This window comes from Coenobita brevimanus, chromosome 17 (genome assembly GCF_032717465.1).
Source record: "Coenobita brevimanus isolate Jiangsu-jjx chromosome 17, ASM3271746v2, whole genome shotgun sequence".
In the NCBI taxonomy this organism is placed as follows: Eukaryota; Metazoa; Arthropoda; class Malacostraca; order Decapoda; family Coenobitidae; genus Coenobita; species Coenobita brevimanus.
In genome coordinates this window covers 7,100,485-7,125,391 of record NC_136970.1, presented here as the reverse complement: position 1 = coordinate 7,125,391, position 24,907 = coordinate 7,100,485, and positions in this window count along the sequence as shown.

Here is a 24,907-nt window from a genome sequence, read left to right as displayed (position 1 = left end):
TCGTGCAACAGTTTTTCCGAACGCAACATGTAAGGAAAAGCACCAGAAAAAGAGGACTTGATGTACCCTCAATGCTAGATCTCATATTTACTATACCAGAAAAAGAGGACTTGATGTACCCTCAATGCTAGATCTCATATTTACTATACAAGAAAACGATATTGACAATTTAATATATCACCCTCCATTCGGCAAAAGCGACCATGCAGTACTAAATTGCAACTTCAGGATTGCATATGACATAGTTAACAGCAATGAAAGTTACAAAAAGAGCCTACACTATTAAAAGGGAAAGTATCATGACCTAAAGAAGTACTTCTTAGAAACTGATTGGGAAAGGAAGCTTAGAGGACAAGATTTAAATGATATATATAAAAAATTCTGTGAACTTTATGAAATAGGATTCCAGAAGTACATCCCACAGCACAAAGAAGCAGAAAAGAAAATAAAGAAATGGTTCAATACAGAATGTAAAAAATGTAAAGAAAAAAGATATTTGTGGACTAGATCCAGAAGACACACTAGTGAAAGGGCATATAACAATTATAAACAAGCAAGAAACGATTATACAAGAATAAGGAGGGAAACCCAAAAACAGTTTGAGGAGGATATCATAAAAAAAAAGTAGTGATCAACCGAAGCTATTTTACAGCTACATCAGAGGCAAAACCAAAATAAAAGATAAATACAATCCATTACGGACGAGGGAATCACCTATACACAAGAGAGGGATATTTGTGAAGCACTAAACAAGAATTTCCAATCAGTTTCTACAGAGGAAAAAGTTTTTGAGAGGGATTATGTGGAACATGCATGCCCACACATACGGCCAGATATACAAATATCAGAAAAAGTAATTCAGGAGGAGCTAAGTAAATTAGAAAAAGGAAAGCAAATGGTCTATCTACCTATCTATCTATTGCCAGACGCCTCAATCCCGTTTCGGGTGGCCACAAACAAATCGCCTCCAAGTCGCCCTGTCCCCCGCCATTTCACTGCCCTGCTCCCAACTCAGACCCCCCTCTCTCATATACCTCTCCACCCCATCCCTCCATCTCATCCTCGGCCTCCCCCTCCCTCTTCCCCCCTCCACCTCACTCACATACACTCTCTTCGTCAGTCTTTCACCCTCCATCCACTCCACATGGCCAAACCACCTCAGTGTGTTCCTCATAACGTTTCCTATCACATCCACATCAACACCACAACGCTCCTTTATATCCTCATTCGTCAGCCTGTCTCTCCATGTGACTCCACAGGCTCCTCTTAAATACCTCATTTCCACTGCTCTCACTCTTGACTTGTGTCCTTCCAACAACGTCCAAGCTTCACTTCCGTACGTTAGAGTTGGTATCACAATACTGTCATGTAGTAACTTTTTCACTTCCATGCTCACTTCCCTGTTTCTTATCACTGCTTTCAAAGAACCAGCAACCTTTCTTCCCTGCTGTACCCTTTCAAGCACTTCACCCTCCAAACCTCCATCCTTACTCACCACACTACCCAAGTACTTAAACGTACTCACATTTTCCAGTTCCTCACCATCCAACCTCGCTGTACATTCACTGTCTTCACCTCTCTCAAAGACCATCACTTTACTCTTCCCTACATTCACCTTTAGATTCCATTTCTTACACACTCTCTCAAACTCATCCACCAAGCCTTGCAGCTCCCCTTCGTCTTCACTCAACAACACAATATCATCTGCAAACAACAGTACAGGGAGTTTCCAAACACTATTCTCTCACCAGGACCACTCCAACATCCACTACCCTACCGTGTACCTCTCTTATTACCCCATCCGTGTACAGATTGAACAACCATGGAGACATGACACATCCCTGTTTCAACCCAACTTTCAAAGAGAAAAATTCACTTAGTTCACCATCCACACGCATGGCAGCCTTCGCACCATCGTACATACTCTTCACAGCATTTAACAACTTCCCATCTACTCCATATATTCTTAACACTTTCCACAATCCTTTTCTATCCACCCTGTCATATGCTTTCTCCAGATCCATGAAAGCTGCATACAACTTCTTTCCCTTCTCTAGAAACTTTTCCACTAAAGATCTAAGAATGAATATCTGATCTACACAACCTCTTCCCTTCCTAAAGCCTCCCTGTTCTTCTCCAACTAATTTCTCTGTTCTTTCTCTAACTCTGTCAATAAGTATCCTACCATACACTTTTCCTATTATACTAAGAAGACAAATGCCCCTATGATTACCACACACTTCTTTTTCCCCTTTTCCTTTGTACAAGGGAATAATTATACCTGACTTCCAATCCTTCGGGACTCTACCTTCCTCCCAGGCCAATCTGCACATCTTCCACATCCATTCTACTACTATCTCTCCCCCATGCTTCAGCATTTCACCACACACTTCATCAATTCCTGGGGCTTTCCCAGATTTAACTTTCTTCATTGCTTCCACAACTTCTGTCCTACTGATTTCTTCCTGTCTTCTCACCTCCCTCCTTCTCCCAGCCATTCCCCAGCCAATTATATTCGCATTACTTCCATCCTCTACGTTCAACAATTCCTTAAAGTGTTCTCTCCATCTGCTCACTTTTTCTCCCTTCTCCACTAGTAATCTACCATTTTTATCTTTCACTCCCCTGCTAACTTCACTTCCACCCTGTCTTACTCTTTTCACCTCTTTCCAGAACATATTCTTACAGTTCCTCCACTTTACTCTCAAATTCCTTCGAAATTCCTCATCTAATCTCTTCTTACTCTCTCTTACTAATCTTTTCACCTCTCTCTTTCTTTCTACATATAACTTTCTCTTCCGCGTCTCAACTTCTTCCACGCCCCTATTTCTCATCCATTCATTGTATGCTTTCTTCTTTTGTGCCACAGCCTGTTTCACCTCTTCAGTCCACCACGCTGTTCCTTGCACCCCCCTCCGTCTTCTCTTCCTTCCACACACCACATCACATGCTGCACATATTTCTTCTGTAAATATCCTACACACACCTTCCACGTCTCCCATCTGCTCCAATTCATATTTGCCCAATCGTTCCTCCACTTCTCTCTTATACTCTGCCTTTTTCTCATCCTCTTGTAACCTTTCCACTCTCCTTGCAACTACTCCTTCCTCTCGTCTTTCCCTTCTTCTATTCCTCCATCTTACTTAAACTCTAATTCTGGCCACCACCAAGTAGTGGTCAGAAAATCCACTCCCCCAACCTCTATAAACTCTTGCATCCATTACACATCTTTGCATCCTTTCATCCACACACACATAATCAATCATTGCCTTCCTTTCATTCAGTTCACCACCCACCCTTCTCATCACTCGTCATGTATACCTGTGGATCATTTTATGCCTGAAGAGGGTATTGGCTATCACCAACCCCCTCCCAGCACAAATGTTCACTAACGTACTCCCATTCTCATCTATCTCAGCAGGCACACCCCACTCACCAACTATTCCGTCCACCTTCACATTCCCAACTTTACCATTCATATCACCAATCAAAAACACTCTTTCATTCCTTCCAAAATTTTCCATGCACACTTCTACATTTGTCCAGAACTCTTCTCTCACTCTTCTAGCACGATCTTGCGTTGGCGCATACACAATCGCCCACATTTGTATTCCAACTTTCAACTTTACCCACACAATCCTTGACCCAACTGATCCATACTGTCTTATGCTCCTCTTCCATCTTTTACTCACAACTATACATACTCCTTCCTTTGCCCTCTCATTACCTACTTCTGCACATATACCCCATCCATACTCCCATTCTTTCACATTTTCTCCTCTCCATTTTGTTTCAGTTATTTCACATACATTCACATTCGCACCCTCAAGCACCTGGACAATCTCTCTCTCTTTCACCTCATCATTCGCTCCCCTTACATTCCATGTTCCGATAACCATGTCCTTTGTCCGGTCCTTGGTCGTCATCGTTTGGTCAGTCCTTGTCCGAGGCTTATTGTTTGTTTTTTTAGTTAGTTGTTTTCCGGGGAGGGGCACTAATCCTCCGCCAACCCTTTTAGTCGCCTTTTACGACAAGCAGGGTTACTGGGGGAGTATTCTTGAAAACCCCCCCTACCCCCAGCAAACACTGTTCCCTTATTCAAGAAAGGGAATAGACAAAATCCACTCAGCTACCGACCAGTATCACTAACCAGTGTTGTAAGCAAGGTATTAGAAAAGCTTATAAGAAAAGCTTGGGTAACTCATCTAGAAGAACACAATATGATAACAGAAAGACAGTTTGGGTTCAGGAAAGGAAAATCATGTGCTACTAATCTGTTGAGCTTCTATGACAGAGTAACAGACACATTACAGGAAAGAGAAGGATGAGTGGACAGTATCTATGTAGATTTCAAGAAAGCATTTGACACAGTACCACACCAAAGACTTTTATGGAAACTGTACCATCAAGGAGGAATTCGAAGCAAACTGTATTGTTGGATGCAAGAATTTCTCATAAAAAGAGAAATGAGAACAATACTAAGGGGAAATTACTCATCATGGAGAGAAGTGACTAGTGGAGTATCACAGGGCTCAGTGCTGCCACCAATCATGTTTTTGGTGTATATAAATGATATAGACAGTAACACTGGAAACGAAAGCAATCTAAATATGTTTGCAGATGATGCAAAAATACAAAGGAGAATTACTAACGCAGACTCTTGTAAAGAGCTACAAGAAGAATTAAGTAAACTTAATGAATGGAGTAATACATGGCAAATGAAATTCAATGTGGACAAATGTCATGTAATCAAGTTTGGCAAAAGTGAAAAACTTCCTGATTGGGATTGTAAGTTAGGAAATAAAACCCTACACAGATCAGAAATTGAGAAGGACCTAGGTGTGATTATCAATAAACAGACTATTTCCGGCTGACCACATCAGTGAGAGGGTACGGAACATGTATACACTGCTTGCAAATATGGGAATAGCGTTCACATACATAAATGAAGACATGCTAAGAAAGATAATAACATAATTCATCAGACCAACCCTGGAGTATGCATCAGTAGTCTGGAGTCCTTATCTCAAAAAACACATAGACAATATTGAAAAAGTTCAAAGGGCCGCTACAAGATGGGTACCAAGCTTAAGGGATCTAAGTTACGAAGAAAGACTAAATAAACTGAATCTACCAACACTGCAGGAGAGAGGGAAAAGAGGTGACATGATTATGCTATATAAATTCATATCAGGGAAGGAGAAAATAAACATAAATGATTACTTAACCTATGGGGAAGCATCAGCAAGAGGACACTGCAAAAAACTGCATAAGGAGACGTGATAAAGACGTAAGGAAATTTAGTTTCCCATACAAAGCATTTGATCAGTGGAATGCACACTCAAATGAAATAGTGTGTGCCAAAAAATTCACAAATTTATATGTACGATAAATATGGTTTAAGACACGGGACAGTACGAGCTTGACTCATTCCTGTAAAGATACAATTAGGTAAGAACCTACAACTTGGTAAGAACACACACACACACACACACACACACAGGCTCGACTGCATAATACGACCACATTACATGTGGACGTATAAAAACTGAATCTGCTGAGAAGGAAAGCAGTGTAAAAATATTAAGATGAAGAAAGCTTTGACCTGATTTTTAAAAATTGCAGTAAGGAAAAATATTATATTTCAGGAAATATTATTATTTCAAGTTGGTAAGTCATTTATAAGTGAAGTGTCATTTTTATTTTATCATTAAGGCAAAGACTTGCATTCTTATTTGGAAAAATAAGCTTTTTTTATCGTGTTTTGTAACATGACAAGAACCATAATATACTGTGACACAAAAATATCATTTCAAAAGAATAGGATATTAGTTATATAAGCTATTAGAAAAATAGAAGTATTATGAATAGTTTTGAAAAAATAATCAAAGAACAACATTCATATTTGCACAGAGCATGTTTTTCTTACGTTGGTGATGACAAATGTAATATATATATTTTTTTTATCACTTAGACTCTGCTTCCAAGATATATTATAAATGCTTGGCGATATTGTTTTTTTTTTTTAACCAGTGAAATTGAATATGATTATGTAGCTAGTATTTACTTCTGATATTGTTTGCAAAAATTATAACCATTTAATCAAATAAAACTGAATTTGTTATTAAATACATTATTTAAAAAAACAGTAAAGTTGGTAAAATAGAGGGTTTTTTCAAGTGGATTTTACTTTAAAAAAAACCCGGGTTGGTAAAGCCGGGTTACCCACTTTGGTGCTAACCCTGATGTCCCCTCGTTCAACCACCTTTCCATCAAAACTTTTGACAAAATTCAGCAAGCGTCTTTCCACATCATACAGACGTTAATACTTTTCATAATTCCGCATTCAGTCTCTCGTATGATTTTTCCTTTTCCAAAAATTTCGTAAATATATACCACACAGTTCTTTTCATTATCGAAATGTTCCTTGCTTAATTCATACTCACCTTACCGACACTGTATAATCGATTAGAACTGTCTGCCGTGGCAGTTGCCAAGGCCATTAATAACTTTATTTCAGAAAATAATTCATGCACCTGATAATGTTCTCTATCCACCTGCCACGTTACCATTACTTTGCATACACAACATTACATACTCATAAGCGCTAGAAATAGTTTTAAACGAAAAATCTGCTGTTGAAATTTTCTGGATAGCCACTGTTTTATTTTTTTTAATGCACGGAAGAAGGATCCAAAGGTCAGGAACCCACAAACCGTTCCTTCCAAGAAAAAAAAAAAAAACAATATACAATACAAAAGAGAGACAAATTCAAGATCTGTTCATTTCGAGAAGCCTGGACACGCTGCGTTTGAAAGACTGTAGATTATAGTATGTAGGAAATACAGGCAGAGGGAGACAGGTCCAGAGTTGAACTGTTGCATAAATGAAGAACTGGGAGTAACGGTTAACTCTTGCATTAGAGAGTTGGACAGAAAAGGGATAAAAGTTTGTTGCTAGACCAGTGCTACACTCACGTCGTAGAGGTGGAGGGATACAAGCAGATAGTTCGGAGAAACAGTGGCCATTGAAACTAGGGATAGAAAAGAGATAAAGATGCAACAGTACGGCGAAAAGTCATAGGTTGAAGAAGGCCAGTAAAAGAAGGAGAGTCAATGAGACAAAAAGCCTTTGACTCCACCCTATTGAGAACAGCTGTATGTTGGGAGCCTTCCCACACATGAGAGTTGTACTCCACACAAGGGCGAATAGAATCCGTGTATAAAGTCAACAAATGTGCAGCGGTAAAGAAGGTACAGAGTTGGCTTAGCACACCTAATCTCTTGGAAGCAGATTTTACAAGAGATGTAATATGATCTTTCCATGATAAGTCCTGAGTGAATGAAACCCCAAGCATGTTCAAAGATGATGCAGGAATGATCTGGATATTATTAAACATTAGTAGGTTGCCGCTGGGAGGGTTAGATTTCCATTTACAGCTGAGTTCAGCAGTTCCTTTGTACAGGTAGGGCAATGGTCTGATCTATATTAAGAAATTATTTCAGGCCGTATATCTTCCTGTACTGTATTGTGACACATAAACTCGTATTTGTTGTCGTATTCGACATACTGTGCCGCCTTTTCCCATGGAATTTTATTTTTTTAGCAGCTGTATTATCACTCATACTTTGGGAAAAATGTTCAAGAAACGTCATTAGTTTGTGGTGACAGCGTTACCCTCTAGGCTCATAAGACTCACTCTTAGCTGAATAATATCGTCTGGCATTAACTGGAACGGAATACTGGGACTGTTATGAGAGGGTTAACCATCTCGTTCCAAGGGATCCCCTCTAAGTAACTGAAATCGCTGGTGATGGCTTGATTGAAATGAAAAAGACATCACCGTGCTAGGGAAGAGGGTGTTAAACTGAAAAATGACCCTTTAATTCCAATAAAATAATTTGTTAGTAAGAAAAACAAAAATACAAATACGAGTCAACGGACAGAAGGGTTAATAATCTACTTACGTCGTGTTAAAGTAAGAGCCAGTGTTGTAGTCAAGACCAGGCACCTCGACACCAAGATCAAGACCAAGACCAAACTCTCCGAGACCAAGACCAAGACCAGATCTTCCGAGACCAAGACCAAGACCAAGAATTTATGTGTCTGCTGAATGAATGAAAAGTAGCTGCAGCCTGCAGGTGCTGCACTGCTGGTCAGTTTTCACGGGCGTCTCGGCCCCTTGAGTGAGTGCACTAGTACCCCAATCACCCAGTTGCAGATTATGTATCGATGCGATGTTCAACACCTTTTAAACGAATTAAAATTGATTGTCGCACATGAGCTGAGTGAGGTCGAGGAGTTTCTAGGATGTAAATTACTAAGAAGAATGAAAGAGAGAAGAGGCAATAGAGATCATTCCCAAGGCCATAGCTCAAGAGTATGGAGGGACCAGGGCCCTCACCAGGACTGTGACAATTTTACTTCTTTTACTGGCCTGTGTCAAACGTTTTCCAGGCACCCCAGGGCGCGGTCACAGCTCTCTACGGCCTTGCACACCGATGTTACGGTTTTTGAAAGATTTTTTTTAAGTTTTTAAGCTTTTGAAAGTACGGTTTTGATGTTATAATGTATGGTGTTGCATATTTTCTCAATGCCATCGTACTCATGGATAGCTGTATCTTCCTTATGCGACAGCTGGTTTTCGGAAGACAAATTTTCGCACTTCTCTCAGAGCTTTACCCCTGCCCAAACGTTCCATACACATATTCATCTTTCGTTTCTTGAGAACAGTCGAGGGAGGCTACCTATTTTTCAGGATAATTACACAAGAGACCGAAGAAGTTTCGGGATACAGAGGTGGGAAGCAAAAACTTTCATACATTTAAAATATAGCCTATATTTTACTTCCATAAGCACTCCAAATACTTCTTACGGTCGTACCCACTATTTAAGAGAACAGTTTTCACTAACTTTCCTTGTTGAAAAGGGCCCTCATTCGAGTTTGCTCACTGTCCTTCTTGCTACTACAGATGATTTATCGTCCCCCAGGTGGCCCCCCAATTTTAGTGGGGCTACAAACGCCACTGGACCACATGGCCATGGCCCCCCGCCTACAGGTGAATACTGTAAGTTGTATGAAATACGAGGGTGGCTGTGAAACACTAGAAAATATTCTGATTTCTTCTAAACAGGTCACAAAAGTCACTGCAGGCCTCCGTGATAGCCATTTGCTCTGAAGGTTCATAACTCTAAAGGTTGGATGCCACTGATGTCTGGCTTGGCCCCGATTGCTCCAAAATCCTGGCTATGCCCCAGTAAGGGTGGAAATATATTTATAAAATTTAATATATGTGAACAACTGACCATCTAGGTAAAATATTTCTGCTTTCATTGTTTCATTGGCATGAAGAAACAAACAGGAATATAGAAATTTTTGTGGTTGAGTTTTCCAAGCAAACTAGCTAAACTTTCGGTGTACGTGTACGAAGGGTGCGGGGACTGCACACACCTTATACGTATATGAAGTACAAGGAGGTGAACAGAGTTGCAAACAAGCGTGCATGCAAACGGAGAATATCACTGCGAGAATGGCCACGTCATGCATCCTCTATCGACTCGCACGCATTCTATCAGCGCTTGCAGGGCTCAGCTCATGCATCATCACCACAGCGCTAGCCAGGCAGTATCTATAGACAGTACAACGCTGTATGGTGCACGTGAATCGAATCAGCCATGATTTTTCTTCGTGTATGATCATAAATTACGATCTTCCCCATGCTGCAATGCGCTTTGTAATGCTGATCTCGATCTGGTCTCGTGTCAAAACTCCGAGACCATAAGCTTCGAGACCAAGATCAAAACCAAGACCACGTCAAGCGAGACCAAGATCAAGACCAAGACCACATCAAACTGGTCTCGAGACCTACAATACTGGTGAGAGTGCTCTGCTTTCTCCTCACAACACCTGAGACATGAGTGGTATTATTACTAAGGAGACAATTGAGCTAACTTATCAATAAAGAGGAGTGTGCTTAAACTCTCCTAAGATTTTTTTAAAGACTGTATTTGCATTTTGTGAAAGTTGTGTTCAATGCTTTCTGTAAATTCATTTTATTTCTTGTTTCGTTTCAAGTCATTTCAGTTTTTTTACATTGTCATATTAGTGTATAGGATTGTTTATTTCAACCAAAAACAAAAGTCCATTCGCCTCCCTTGCCCCTTTCTCATCGCTGGAGCTAGGTGTTTCAATGTGACATAGTGGACAAAGGTGCATACTCGTATTACCACCTACCAATAGATGATAATGTGCACCCCAGTCTGCTATCCTTCGTCTAGGCATCATGTAGTCCAATGGTGAAAAAATAGCCAGGAAAGGCGAACAGATTTTAACATGTGAGTGTGCATTTGTAGTGATTGTGTTTAGGATTGCTTCTATATGCATTTGATTTGATTGTGTTTGAAATTTTTTTTTTAACGTTTGATTTGATTGTTTTTAAGGCTGCCCATATATGCATTTTCCTTAGCTGTGAAACTTTGCATTCTTAAAACCCGCTATAATCTAGAGGAGTTATATGCGGAGACATAAATGCAAGAACTTAGTAGAGTCCGGATTTTGTTTGTTTTAATGAAACATTATGCAATGAGACTTACTTACAGAATAAAGCTTGAGTTAATATCGATAAGTATATAGCCATAGAGACACACAGTGTGTCGAATAGCGGAGCATAGGTCAATCCAGTCACTGACAGAGGTAGAGGAGGAGATGCATATTTGGATTTATGTCAAGATTTAATGTTGTGTATTTTCATGGCAAAGGCTGGAGCAGACCAGCATAAAAGTAAAGCAATTTCTTGTGTATTTGATGAATGAATTAGCAGTGCTTAAAGTACAGAGTTCTGTGACTATATCTTTGCGTACTTAGAATAACCAACAAGCAAGAAACAATAGAAAGATAGTGTGGTATATAATGTTATCAATCGGGACAAGGTCAACTGCATTATGAATAATATTGAGCGACTGGGTGCACAACAGATTGTAAGTGAAGTAAACAAGATACTGTTTGGAAACTGTTAATAATTTTAAGTACCTTGAGATATCAATAGATTAGAAAAATATTTTCGAACATGTTAACGGGGAATTAAGTCTCGGTTTAGTCGAGCAACGTATTCTTTAAACAATAAATCCATACGTCTATGTTTACTAAAAGATCTATAATTAGAACTGTTTAACAGTACAGTGTTGCCTGAAATGGTATATGGATATGAAGTTTGGGGACAAGAAAACTTCACTATTCTAGAATCATTGCATCACAATTTTTTAAAATATATTTTGTTCGCAAATGGTACCACTTGTAACAATACAATAATGAACTTGACATGATTATCAGAGAAAGAATGATAGAACTTGGAGCCCAGTCATAATAGGCAAAGAAACCAAGCTGACCAGACTGCTGTATTACGGTCTTCTAAAAGTACCTAACAAGAATCGTGGCATACGTCACAGGAGAGTATATATACTAAAAATACATGGTTGTGGTATGTCTGGCATCTGGCTTAATCTGGACTGCATGAGTACTAATTGATTTAATAACAATAAGAAGAAGAACAACAGCAACAACAAAAACAACAACAAAGAGAACAACAATAAAAATAATAATAATAATAATAATAATAACAATAATAGCAATAATAAGATGATAACAATGATAATAATAATAATGATATTAATAATAAAAAAGATGGAAGTAATAATACTTATCTAAGATGCGAATGAATGTGTTTGAATGGATGAGTAAATGGGGAGTGTGTCATCCTGTCTCGGCTACCTCCCCCTCCTTGGGGGAAGCAGCCTGGGTATATAGATAGATAGATCTATCTATTGCCAGATGCCTTAACTCCTTAACCGCAGGGCTTCACTTTCGTGATGCTTGGGAGCAAGGGATCATACTGCGGGGCGTCACTTTTGTGATTCTGTGTTATTTTGAATTCACCCAGGCTTTCAAGTGGTGGCTTGTATCATCTATCAGTACTGCCAATGTCCAACACTAGTCAGCACTCCTAATCTCATCTGTACTCCCATCCATTGTTGACAATTTAGTCATTTCTCCCTGTTCTTGACTCCCCTCCCTACCCCCCCTCCACTACCCTATCCTCTCACCTGCTCAGCCATGCTACGCTAAGTAAATCTTCCCCGGAATTTTTCACTGATTTCATCCATTGAAATAAGCCCTATGCCCTATTCTTATACCAAATAATATATACAAGAAAGAAATAAGGTAAGTGAGAGTGCCATACACCTGGAATTGGCTAATTACGAGGGGTGATTAGAAAGAAATGACAGTGAGTCCATAAACTTTTATTAGCATGAAGAACTATCAAACTATGACTCACATTCCTTCAAAGTACTCCCCTCCAACCTCTATGCAGCATTCCATTCTCTTTCTCCACTTCATGAAGCAAGCTTGGTACTCTGAAGACAGTATACTTCGGAGTTCTGAATTGACGGTCCGTGCCAAGTCTTGGATGCGATGAAATTGCTTCCCAGCGATGGCAGATATAATTTTTGGAAACAACCAAATGTCACAGGGAGCCAGGTCAGGGGAGTAGGGTGGGTGGGGGAGCAGAGTTATACCTTGTTGTTCCAGGTACTGCATAGTGAGGCGAGCTTTGTGGGGTGCAGCATTGTCATGGTGCAGCAAAAGGCGAGACCGACGGCGGGTTGGTGCGGTGTTGGCCTTGTGTTCCAAGACTTGTGGAGGGACCTGGTCTGTGTAGTATTGGGCTGTGATAGTGGACTTTTCAGGCATCACATCCACGCATATTGGTCCTTGAGAATTGAAAAAGATGGTGAAAAGGCGCTTCCGGCTGCGAAATCCTTCCTTCAAAATCTGAGGTCGAGGGTCTTCATCGCCCAACCACACCATGTTTGACTGCTTGTCACGGGTTGTGAAGAATGAAATCCAACACTCATCTCCAGTAGCAACATCTGAGAACCGTTTTGGACCATTTGGTTCAAATTCAGCAAGCCAGACACGACAAATCCTCACCCGTTCAGCCTTTTGCTCATCAGTCAACAAATGGGGTATCCATCGACAACACTTCTTCCTCAGGTGTAATTATTCATGCACGATGTCATATGCACTCCCATAACTGATATCAAGCTCCAAGGCTAAGAACCTAAGAGTTACAGTTGGATCCTCGTCAATGATGGACCGTGCACGGACAGTTGTTGCTTCGGTCACGGATGTCCGGGGGCGTCCAGAGCGTTGTTCATCTTTCAATTCAGTTTTTCCTGCTGTGAAAGCACGAATCCAGCGGGAAACAGTTTCCAGGGAAGGAGTAGTGTCTGGATAAACTTGTAATAATTCCCCTCGAATCTCTGTTGCTTTCTTTCCCAGTTTCCACCTCGTAAAAATGTAGAACATACAGCCTTCTTTCGAGTAATCCATGTTTCTGGCCAGAGAGCAAAAACAAGAGTGAAGCATTCACTCACAACAATAAAACAAGAAAAGTCAGGCATACGTCGACAAGTTCAAACTCGTAAGGACAGGCAACTCTGCACTCTCCTTGCTCCCCTACCTCCCATCATTCAAGGTTTTCATGTTATAGCACGCACTGTCATTACTTTCTGATCACCCTTCGTATCACCTGACAACACCTCACGTGAATTCGTTCGCTAATTTTCGCTGTTTATTTCCCCTTGAAATATGCTGTATAATCTATTTTCGTAATAAATATACATATAAGGAGGGAAGGGAGAAGTCTAAGTGATATTTACATTCACCTGGAACTACCTAATTTATACTGTATTGTCTAGATTTCCTGCCAATCATTTCACTGCTATATATTAGCTGCTGTCAAGAGGCTAACGTTGGCAGTAATGCATTGCTCTAGGTAGGCCACCACCCCGGCCCACCCTTATCAGTTCACTCTCATCTTCCAATGTGAAGGTACGTCTGTTTGCTCTTGCTAACTTCAGGCACTTTTTACCCCCATGCAAAGGGCCCTGTGACCTTTACCCCCTACTAAACCTCGTGTTGAAAGAGGTAAAGGGCTGACAATTGATAAAAGAGTGACTACGATCTTTCTATTGAGTAAAACAGTGCAAGTGGAATTGTAAATAATGTGTAAACAGCAAGTGAAAGTAATGAATATAAATATACATGAACAGTGGAAAATAGTTTTATAAGTTACTTCAAGTGACAGTGCATAACACAGTGTAAATAAAATAGAAATGTAAATAACGTAAATAAAATATAGAACGTAAATAGAAATGTAAATGAGTAGTATTGTAAGAATACGAGTATATACCCTAGGAGTAATGAAAGTGAAAGTTTCACTCTAGCATGTCTGAATACTATGAGTTATGAGAGTGAAGGTGAAAGTGACATTCACTCCCAATGCTAGTATACAGGATGAGAAAGTGAATGCTACGTATTTTACTGAAAGAAATTGAATGATTTCAGTGACAATAAACTAATACTACTGAAGGAAACTTATGGATAAAGACTGTAGATATATATAAGTGTTTTTTAGTAATAGAAATATAAAGTGTGAGGGGTTTTATGAATAATAAATGACAGAATACCAACAGCGAACTAGCGCACGTGGGAAGGTCATACGCGCTCGTAATTTTCATTGCTTTCACAGTGGTTTTTATTTGGAGTATGGATCCCAAACTAATTGATAATCATAGAGTAGTGTTTATAGTGTTAATATCTGGCTGTGGTAATCATATTATGGGTTGTCAGGAAGTGTAAAGTGGAAAATTCGTTACCCAAATTCAGAGGTCTCCACAAGTCCTACGGTAATCGACGAAGGCTAAACAAACATCCCATGAGAAAGCTGAAGGTATGTCCCATATGCGTATTTAACTTTAATATTCTAGGACTAATAACTGATTTTTGGCAAATATTTTTTGAGAGTCTGTCGGAGCCCGAATAACCCCGCGGGAGACGCAAAACATTGAGAAACATGCCCGCGGTGTAAGGGTTAAGCCCGAAAGGGGTGGCCATAAACAAATCGCCTCCATGTCACCCTGTCTCCTGCCATTTCACTACCCTGCTCCATCCTTCCATCTCATCCTTGACCTCCCCCTCCTTCTACCCTCCCTCCACCTCACTCACATACATGCTCCTTATCAGTCTCCCATTCTCCATCCTCTCCATAAGGCAAAACCACATCAGTGTGTTTCACCAAACGCTTCCTATCACGTCAACAACCACACAACAATGCTCCTTCACTTCCTTATTCGACAGTCTGTCTCTCCATGTGACTCTACATGCTCCTGTCAACTAACTTATTTCCACTGCTCTCACTTTTAACTTCAGTCCTCCCAACAAGGTCCAAGCTTCACTTCCATACATTAGAGATGGGAACCTGATACTGTCATGCAGTAACTTTTTCACTTCCATGCCCACTTCCCTGTTTATTATCACTGCACTTAAAGAACCAATAACCTTTCTTCACTGTTGTGCTTTCATGCACTTCCACTCTAAACTTCCATCCTTACTCATCACACTACCCAAGTACTTAAACACACACACATTTTCCATTTCCTCCTCATCCAGCCTCAGAGGCGGACTTTTATACTTGGTCGTGAGGAGAGTGGATGCATGCTAGTGTGCTCTCTTCTCTAGCTTCATAGGGCTGCCTCACTGGCATTAGTTCTTTTTTTTTTTCACCCTTCTGGTGCTCGATATGATAGCTAGTTACACATTTTCCACCCCTCTTGATTAGCAAGGAACAGTAGGTGTCTGTTCCTATTAACTGAGCTTGCCTTTGCCTATTCGCCCACGGCATGTCCCCCCCAGTGATCGCTCTGGGAAATGAAGAAACACGGTCGGGTCTTCCTGGAGAGGTTTGAGAGGGAAATCTCAGCCTTAGGTATTTGGTCCCGGGGTGTTTTTCCCTTGCTCGCTCTTCTCCTTCTTCCCACTTCCCTTGCCAGGGGGAGGTGGTCACTATGGCGGACGCCCTTTCTGCCTCACCCCTGCCTCAGGGTGGGAGGTGGTCCTGACTGACCCCCAACTGATTTACAGACTGACAACCCCAAGACTGAATGGCCCAAGACACACACTCCACTAAACATAAACATCAACAACGCCTCGTTTGTACAAATTCATGCGGGTTGGTTCTACTCCCCTGTCCAGCCTCAATCCCTTCATCATCAAGAAGATGATTGATGGGTGTGCTGGTGAAGTAGAACAGATTAAAAAACTTGCTAGTGGGGACCTTCTATAGTAGCCGCAGCGAGAAATGAACACTGTGGTGGGGCAGCCGGTCATCCGGGGATTCCCCCACTGCAGCCATATCCACATGTCACCGACCATCGGCCACCGCTGCAGCCCCGCTCCATGATCCTTACCCTGTGTCTCTGGCTTTCTCTTTCTCTCTCGGTTTCTATATAAACTGCTGTATTTCCGAAACTAATTATGAAATTATTATGACTTTTGTTCCACACCACCACTGAGGTAAAAATCAAGGAGAGTTTTCTGTATAAAGGTTTCCCCCCTCTCCTAAATGTGGCATATGAGCGGGGTAGTGCGGCCTTGCCGATACCTCCCCCTGACCTATAATTATACACTCGCCAGAACTGACCTGCCCTCAGACAAGGGGGGGGAAACCTTTATACAGAAAACTCTCCTTGATTTTTACCTCAGTGGTGGTGTGGAACAAAAGTCATAATAATTTCATAATTAGTTTCGGAAATACAGCAGTTTATATAGAAACCAAGAGAGAAAGAGAAAGCCAGAGACACAGGGTAAGGATCATGGAGCGGGGCTGCAGCGGTGGCCGATGGTCGGTGACATCCTACCTCTATGGTCGGTGACAAGTGGATATGGCTACAGTGGGGGAATCCCCGGATGACCGGCTGCCCCACCACAGCGTTCATTTCTCGCTGTGGCTACTATAGTAAAGACCATAAACCCACGCCAGGTAAAGGGTTTGCTTGAACTGAGTAAGTTCATTATTACGATGTAAAGACCAAGATCCCACACTCCATGAATTCCTGCAGGGGTGTTATCACCTGCAGGGATCTCGTGCTTAAGGAGGAAGACGACATCGTACAGGAACACACTCAGCAAGATGTAATAGATGCAAGATTTATTACCAGATTTTCGGAAGGCAGGAGGACTAAGACCGCAACCGTTATCTTAACTTTTGGAAAAGTCTCTCTTCCAGCTAATGTGGAAGTTGGATACGAAATTGTTAACGTCAGACCATACATCCCAAATCCCCTTCATTGTGCAAAATGTCATATCTATGGACACCACGAAAAGAGTTGTCTGGTTTCCAACTTCGTGTGTGGCAAGTGCATGGCTGTATGTCACTCTGCTGACCACTGTATGTCTGAGACTGAGTGCTGCTTTCTCTGCAAGGACGCTTACTCCACTTCCTCGAGGGTTTGTCCCAAGTGGAAAGAGGAGAAGTAGGTCTGCACAGTGAAAGCGACAGAGGGCATTCCCTATTACAATGATGGGAAAAAGGTGAAGGAGTTGTATGCAACACACAAGCCTAATGTCTCCTATGCTTCAGCGGTTGTGTCCCATTCTGTGATTTGCACCATGGAGACACAGACTGACCTTACTTTCCCTCCTCATGCCAAGAGCCCTACCTCTACGTCTCCCCCTCCTGTACGCTCCACATCTCTTATGGACATCTCTGTCGCTACTTCCTACTCTGAGGTTGCCGCTGCTCCTTCGCAGTTGATGCTGACAAAACCTAAGTCTAACAAGTCAGATAAGATTTATTTGACCACCTTTATTTGACCACCTTCATCATAGAGTCATGTCCTCATGTTATTCCTGCTCCTGGTCCAGCGAGGAAGAGAAAGGGTAGCTCTTCCTCAGTGAGTCTGGGAGCCTAGTTATTGATGAAAATATGGATGTTTCCATCAACAAGCACAGGGTTAGGTCCCGCGGTAGTCACTCAACTGTTGGCGGGCGGCATAAAAAAACCAAGAGCATTGGCCACCCTTGTAAATCTTAAACTCCCGCAATCACAGTTTTGCAGTGGAATTTTAGGACTCTTAGGAATAAATTACACAACATAGCTATCTTGCTTTCTATACACAGGCCAGACATTATTTGTTTACAGATGTGCTGAGAGGATCACCCTGATCCTCCCCAGTCCAAACACTACCACTTGTACAGAAGATATGAAGGTCACAGAGTTGCCATGTACACACACAAATCAGACCCACGAACGGAAGTTATTCTAAATTCTGCTCTGGAAGCTGTCACGTGCAGAGTGAAATTTCATAACACGTATCTGACTGTTTGCTCTCTGTAGTGTCCTCCACATGACCCCATTGATAGTGATGCTTTGAATTCACTATTTAAACATCTTCCAGGGAACAAGTTTGTGTTGGGTGATTTTAATGCCCATCACTATCAATGGGGTAGCTTGAGGATCAATGGTCGTGGGGAGCAAGTAGCCGACTTAATACTACAGTCCAACTTCTGTCTTCTGAAATATGGTAGAGCGACTTGTGTAGATGATCGTTCTGGTAACTTTTCGGCTATTGACTTATCTCTGGCCTCCTTAGTTATACATCAAGATTTCTTGTGGGATCCATATGACGACTCCTTGGGAAGTGATCATTTACCCATTAGATTTTCTTATACATGTGACATTGTTTCAGACCCTCCACCTCGAAAACTTAACTATAAGAAAGCAGATTGGGGATCCTTCTCAAGGATTGCCAGTTTAGATGTACTTGGGGAGACCATAGTTGTTAAGGTTGAAAATCTAACAAATTCCATAATACACGTGGCTGAGGCTGCTATTCCCAAGACTTCTACAGTTCATGCGAAACATAGAGCACATTGGTGACACCGGATTGCTGAGAAGCATTAAGGAAACGCAGTAGCAGAAACAGGATTTTTGACAGTCAGCCTACTGAGGAAAATTTCATTACATGCAACCAGGCACAGGCTGAGGCAAGGAGAATAATAAGGGCCAAACGTGACTCCAGGCGGAGATTGTGTCCACGGTGAATCGTACTATTCCATTAAGTAAAGTCTGCTCCGCTATAAGGATATTTAATAAAGGCCCATATATTCCTGTGACCACACTGCAGGTCAAAAATACATCTATGAAGATCCTGTGGACATTGCTAACATCCTTGCCAGGAGTTTTTCTGATGTAAGTAGCCAAGCCAAGTATGATCCTCGTTTCCAACACCATCAACGCACGGTTGAGAAGAAATTATTTCAGGCCGTTTATCTTGCTATACTGTATTGTGACACATAAACTCGTATTTGTTGTCATATGTGACATACTGTGCCACCTTTTCCCATTGAATTTTATTTTTTTAACAGCTGTATTATCACTCATACTTTGGGAAAAAGGTCAAGAAACGTCATTAATTAGTGGTGACAGTTACCCTCCAGGCTCATAAGACTCACTCTTAGCTGAATAATATCGTCTGGCATTATCTGAAACAGAATACTGGGACTGTTGTGAGAGGGTTAACCATTTCGTTCCAAGGGATCCCCTCTAAGTGAACTGAAATCGCTGGTGATGGCTTGATTGAAATGAAAAAGACATCACCGTGCTAGAGAGGAGGGTGTTAACCTGAAAAATTACCTTTTTATTCCAATAAAAAAATTTTTTACTAAGAAAAACAAATACGCATCAACGGACAGAAGGGTTAATAATCTACTTACGTCGTGTTAAAGTGAGAGTCAGTGTTGTAGTCAAGACCAGGCACCTCAACACCATGATCAAGACCAAGACCAAACTCTCTGAAACCAAGACAAGATCCTTCGAGACCAGGACCAAGACCAGACCTTCCGGGACCAAGACCAAGACCAAGAATTTATGTGTCTGTTGAATGAATGAAAAGTAGCTGCAGCCTGCAGGTGCTGCACTGCTGGTCAGTTTTCACAGGCGTCTCGGACCCTTGAGTGAGTGCACTAGTACCCCAATCACCCAGTTGCAGATTATGTATCGATGTGATACTCAACACCTTTTAAACGAATTTAAATTGATTGTCGCACATGAGTTGAGTGAGGCCGAGGAGTTTCTAGGAAGTAAATTACTAAGAAGAATGAAAGAGAGAAGAGGGCAATAGGTATCATTCTCAAGGCCAAAGCTCAAGAGTATGGAGGGACCAGGGCCCTCACCAGGACTGTGACAATGTTACTTCTTTTACTGGCCTGTGTCAAACGTTTTCCAGGCACCCCAGGGCGCGGTCAGAGCTCTCTACGGCCTTGCACACCGATGTTACGGTTTTTGAAAGATTTTTTTTTAAGTTTTTAAGCTTTTGAAAGTACGGTTTTGATGTTATAATGTATGGTGTTGCATATTTTCTCAATGCCATCGTACTCATGGATAGCTGTACCTTCCTTATGCGACAGCTGGTTTTCGGAAGACAAATTTTCGCACTTCTCTCAGAGCTTTACCCCTGCCCAAACGTTCCATACACATATTCATCTTTCGTTTCTTGAGAACAGTCGAGGGAGGCTACCTATTTTTCAGGGTAATTACACAAGAGACCGAAGAAGTTTCGGGATACAGAGGTGGGAAGCAAAAACTTTCATACATTTAAAATATAGCCTATATTTTACTTCCATAAGCACTCCAAATACTTCTTACGGTCGTACCCACTATTTAAGAGAACAGTTTTCACTAACTTTCCTTGTTGAAAAGGGCCATCATTCGAGTTTGCTCACTGTCCTTCTTGCTACTACAGATGATTTATCGTCCCCCAGGTGGCCCCCCAATTTTAGTGGGGCTACAAACGCCACTGGACCACATGGCCATGGCCCCCCGCCTACAGGTGAATACTGTAAGTTGTATGAAATACGAGGGTGGCTGTGAAACACTAGAAAATATTCTGATTTCTTCTAAACAGGTCACAAAAGTCACTGCAGGCCTCCGTGATAGCCATTTGCTCTGAAGGTTCATAACTCTAAAGGTTGGATGCCACTGATGTCTGGCTTGGCCCCGATTGCTCCAAAATCCTGGCTATGCTCCAGTAAGGGTGGAAATATATTTACAAAATTTAATATATATGTGAACAACTGACCATCTAGGTAAAATATTTCTGATTTCATTGCTTCATTGGCATAAAGAAACAAACACATGAATATAGAAATTTTTGTGGTTGAGTTTTCCAAGCAAACTAGCTAAACTTTCGGTGTACGTGTACGAAGGGTGCGGGGACTGCACACACCATATACGTATATGAATTACACGGGGGTGAACAGAGCTGCAAACAAGGATACGTGCAAATAGAGAATATCACTGCGAGAATGGCCACGTCATGCATGCTCTATCGACTCCCACGCACTCTATCAGCGCTTGCAGGGCTCAGCTCATACATCATTACCATAGCGCTAGCCAGGCAGTATCTATTGACATTACAAAGCTGTATGGTGCGCGTGAATCGAATCAGCCATGATTTTTCCCCGTGTATGATCATAAATTCCGACCTTCCCCATGCTGCAATGCGCTTTGTAATGCTGATCTCGATCTGGTCTCGTGTCAAAACTCCGAGACCAGAAGCTTCGAGATCAAGATCAAGACCAAGACCACATCAAGCGAGACCAAAATCAAGACCAAGACCACATCAAACTGGTCTCGAGACCTACAATACTGGTGAGAGTGCTCTGCTTTCTCCTCACAACACCTGAGACATGAGTGGTATTATGACCAAAGAGACACTTGAGCTAACTTATCAATAAAGAGGAGTGTGCTTAAACTCTCCTAAGATTTTTTTTTTTTTAGGACTGTATTTGCATTTTGTGTAAGTTGTGTTTTAAGGCTTTTTGTAAATTCATTTTATTTCTTATTTCGTTTCTATTCATTTTATTTTTTTTACATTGTCAGATTATTGTATAGGATTGTTTCCTTCAACCAAAAACAAAAGTCCATTCGCCTCCCTTGCCCCTTTCTCATCGCTGGAGCTAGGTGCTTCAATGTGACATAGTGGACAAAGGTGCATACTCGTATTACCACCTACCAAGAGATGATAATGTGCACCCCAGTCTGCTATCCTTCATCTAGGCATCATCTAGTCCAATGGTGAAAAAATAGCCAGGAGAGGCGAATAGATTTTAACATGTGAGTGTGCATTTGTGGTGATTGTGTTTAGGATTGCTTCTATATGCATTTGATTTGATTGTGTTTGAGATTTTTTTTTTATTTACGTTTGATTTCATTGTTTTTAAGGCTGCCCATATATGCATTTTTCTTAGCTGTGAAACATTGCATTCTTAAAACCCGCTATAATCTAGAGGAGTTATATGCGGAGACATAAATGCAAGAACTTAGTAGAGTCCGGATTTTGTTTGTTTTAATGAAACATTATGCAATGAGACTTACTTACAGAATAAAGCTTGAGTTAATATCGATAAGTATATAGCCATAGAGACACACAGTGTGTCGAATAGCGGAGCATAGGTCAATCCAGTCACTGACAGAGGTAGAGGAGGAGATGCATATTTGGATTTATGTCAAGATTTAATGTTGTGTATTTTTACTGCAAAGGCTAGTGCAGACCAGCATAAAAGTAAAGCAATTTCTTGTGTATTTGATGAATGGATTAGCAACGCTTAAAGTACAGAGTTCTGTGACTATATTTTTGTGTACTTAGAACAACCAACAAGCAAGAAACAAGTAGAAAGATAGTGAGGTATATAATCTTATCAACCGCGACAAGGCCAACCGCATTATGAATAATATTGAGCGACTGGGTGCACAACAGAGTGTAAGTGAAGTGAACAAGATACTGTTTGGAAACTGTTAATAATTTTAAGTACCTTGAGATATCAATAGATTAGAAAAATATTTTCGAACATGTTAACGGGGAATTAAGTCTCGGGTTAGTCGAGCAATGTATTCTTTAAACAACAAATCCATGCGGCTATGTTTACTAAAAGATCTATAATTAGAACTGTTTAACAGTACAGTGTTGCCTGAAATGGTATATGGATATGAAGTTTGGGGACAAGAAAACTTCACTGTTGTAGAATCATTGCATCATAATTTTTTAAAATATATTTTGTACGCAAATGGTACCACTTGTAACAATATAATAATTAACTTGACATAATTATCAGGGAAAGAATGATAGAACTTCGAGCCCAGTCATAATAGGCAAAGAAACCAAGCTGACCAGACTGCTGTATTACGGTCTTCTAAAAGTACCTAACAAGAATGGTGGCATACATCACAGGAGAGTATATATACTAAAAATACATGGTTGTGGTATGTCTGGCATCTGGCTTAATCTGGACTGCATGAGTACTAATTGATTTAATAATAATAATAATAATAATAATAATAAGAAGAAGAAGAAGAACAACAACAACAACAACAACAACAATAATAATAATAATAATAATAATAATAATAATCCATCTATCTATCTATCTATCTATTGCCAGACGCCTCAATCTCGTTTGGGGTGGCCACAAACAAATCGCCTCCACGTCGTCCTGTCCCCCGCCATTTTACTGCCCTGCTCCCAACTCACACTCCCCTCTCTCATATACCTCTCCACCCCATCCCTCCATCTCATCCTCGGCCTCCCCCTCCCTCTTCCCCCCCTCCACCTCACTCATATACACTCTCTTCGTCAGTCTTTCACCCTCCATCCTCTCCACATGGCCAATAATAATAATAATAACAATAATAACAAGATGATAACAATGATGATAATAATAAAAGAGATGATAGTAATAATCTATCTATTGCCAGACCCTGCTTCCAGCTCACACCCCTCTCTCTCATATACCCCTCCAACCCACCCCTCCATCTCATCCTCGGCCTCCCCCTTCTTCTACCCTCCCTCCACCTCACTCACATACACGCTCCTTATCAGTCTCCCATTCTCCATCCTCTCCATAAGGCAAAACCACATCAGTGTGTTTCACCAAACGCTTCCTATCACATCAACAACCACACAACAATGCTCCTTCACTTCCTTATTCGACAGTCTGTCTCTCCATGTGACTCTACATGCTCCTGTCAACTAACTTATTTCCACTGCTCTCACTTTTGACTTGAGTCCTTCCAACAAGGTCCAAGCTTCACTTCCATACATTAGAGATGGGAACCCGATACTGTCATGCAGTAACTTTTTCACTTTCATGCCCACTTCCCTGTTTATTATCACTGCACTCAAAGAACCAGTAACCTTTCTTCATTGTTGTGCTTTCATGCACTTCCACTCTAAACTTCCATCCTTACTCATCACACTACCCAAGTACTTAAACACACGCACACATCTTCCATTTCTCCTCATTCAGCCTCAGAGGCGGACTTTTATACTTGGTCGTGAGGAGAGTGGGTGCATGCTAGTGTGCTCTCTTCTCTAGCGTCATAGGGCTGCCTCACTGGCATTAGTTCTTTTTTTTTTTCACCCTTCTGGTGCTCAATAGGATAGCTAGTTACACATTTTCCATCCCTCCTGATTAGCTAGGAACAGTAGATGTCTGTTCCTATTTACTGAGCTTGCCTTTGCCTATTCGCCCACGACAGGTCCCCCCCAGTGATCGCTCTGGGACATGAATAAACATGGTCGGGTCTTCCTGGAGTTGTTTGAGAGGGTAATCTCAGCCTTAGGTGTTTGGTCACGGGGTGTTTGTCCCTTGCTTGCTCTTCTCCTTCTTCCCACTTCCCCCGCTAGAGGGAAGTGGTCACTATGGCGGACACCCTTTTCGCCTCACCCCTGCCTCAGGGTGGGAGGTGGTCCTGACCGTCCCCCAACTGATTTACAGACTGACAGCCCCAGACTGAATGATCCCAGACACGCACTCCGCTAGACATAAACATCAACAACGCCTCATTTGTATAAATTCATGCGGTTGGTTCTACTCCCCTGTCCAGCCTCAGTCCCTTCATCATCAAGAACGTGATTGATGGGTGTGCCGGTGAGGCATAACAGATTATAAAATTTGCTAATGGGGACCTTCGTGTAAAGACCATAAACTCACGCCAGGTAAAGGGTT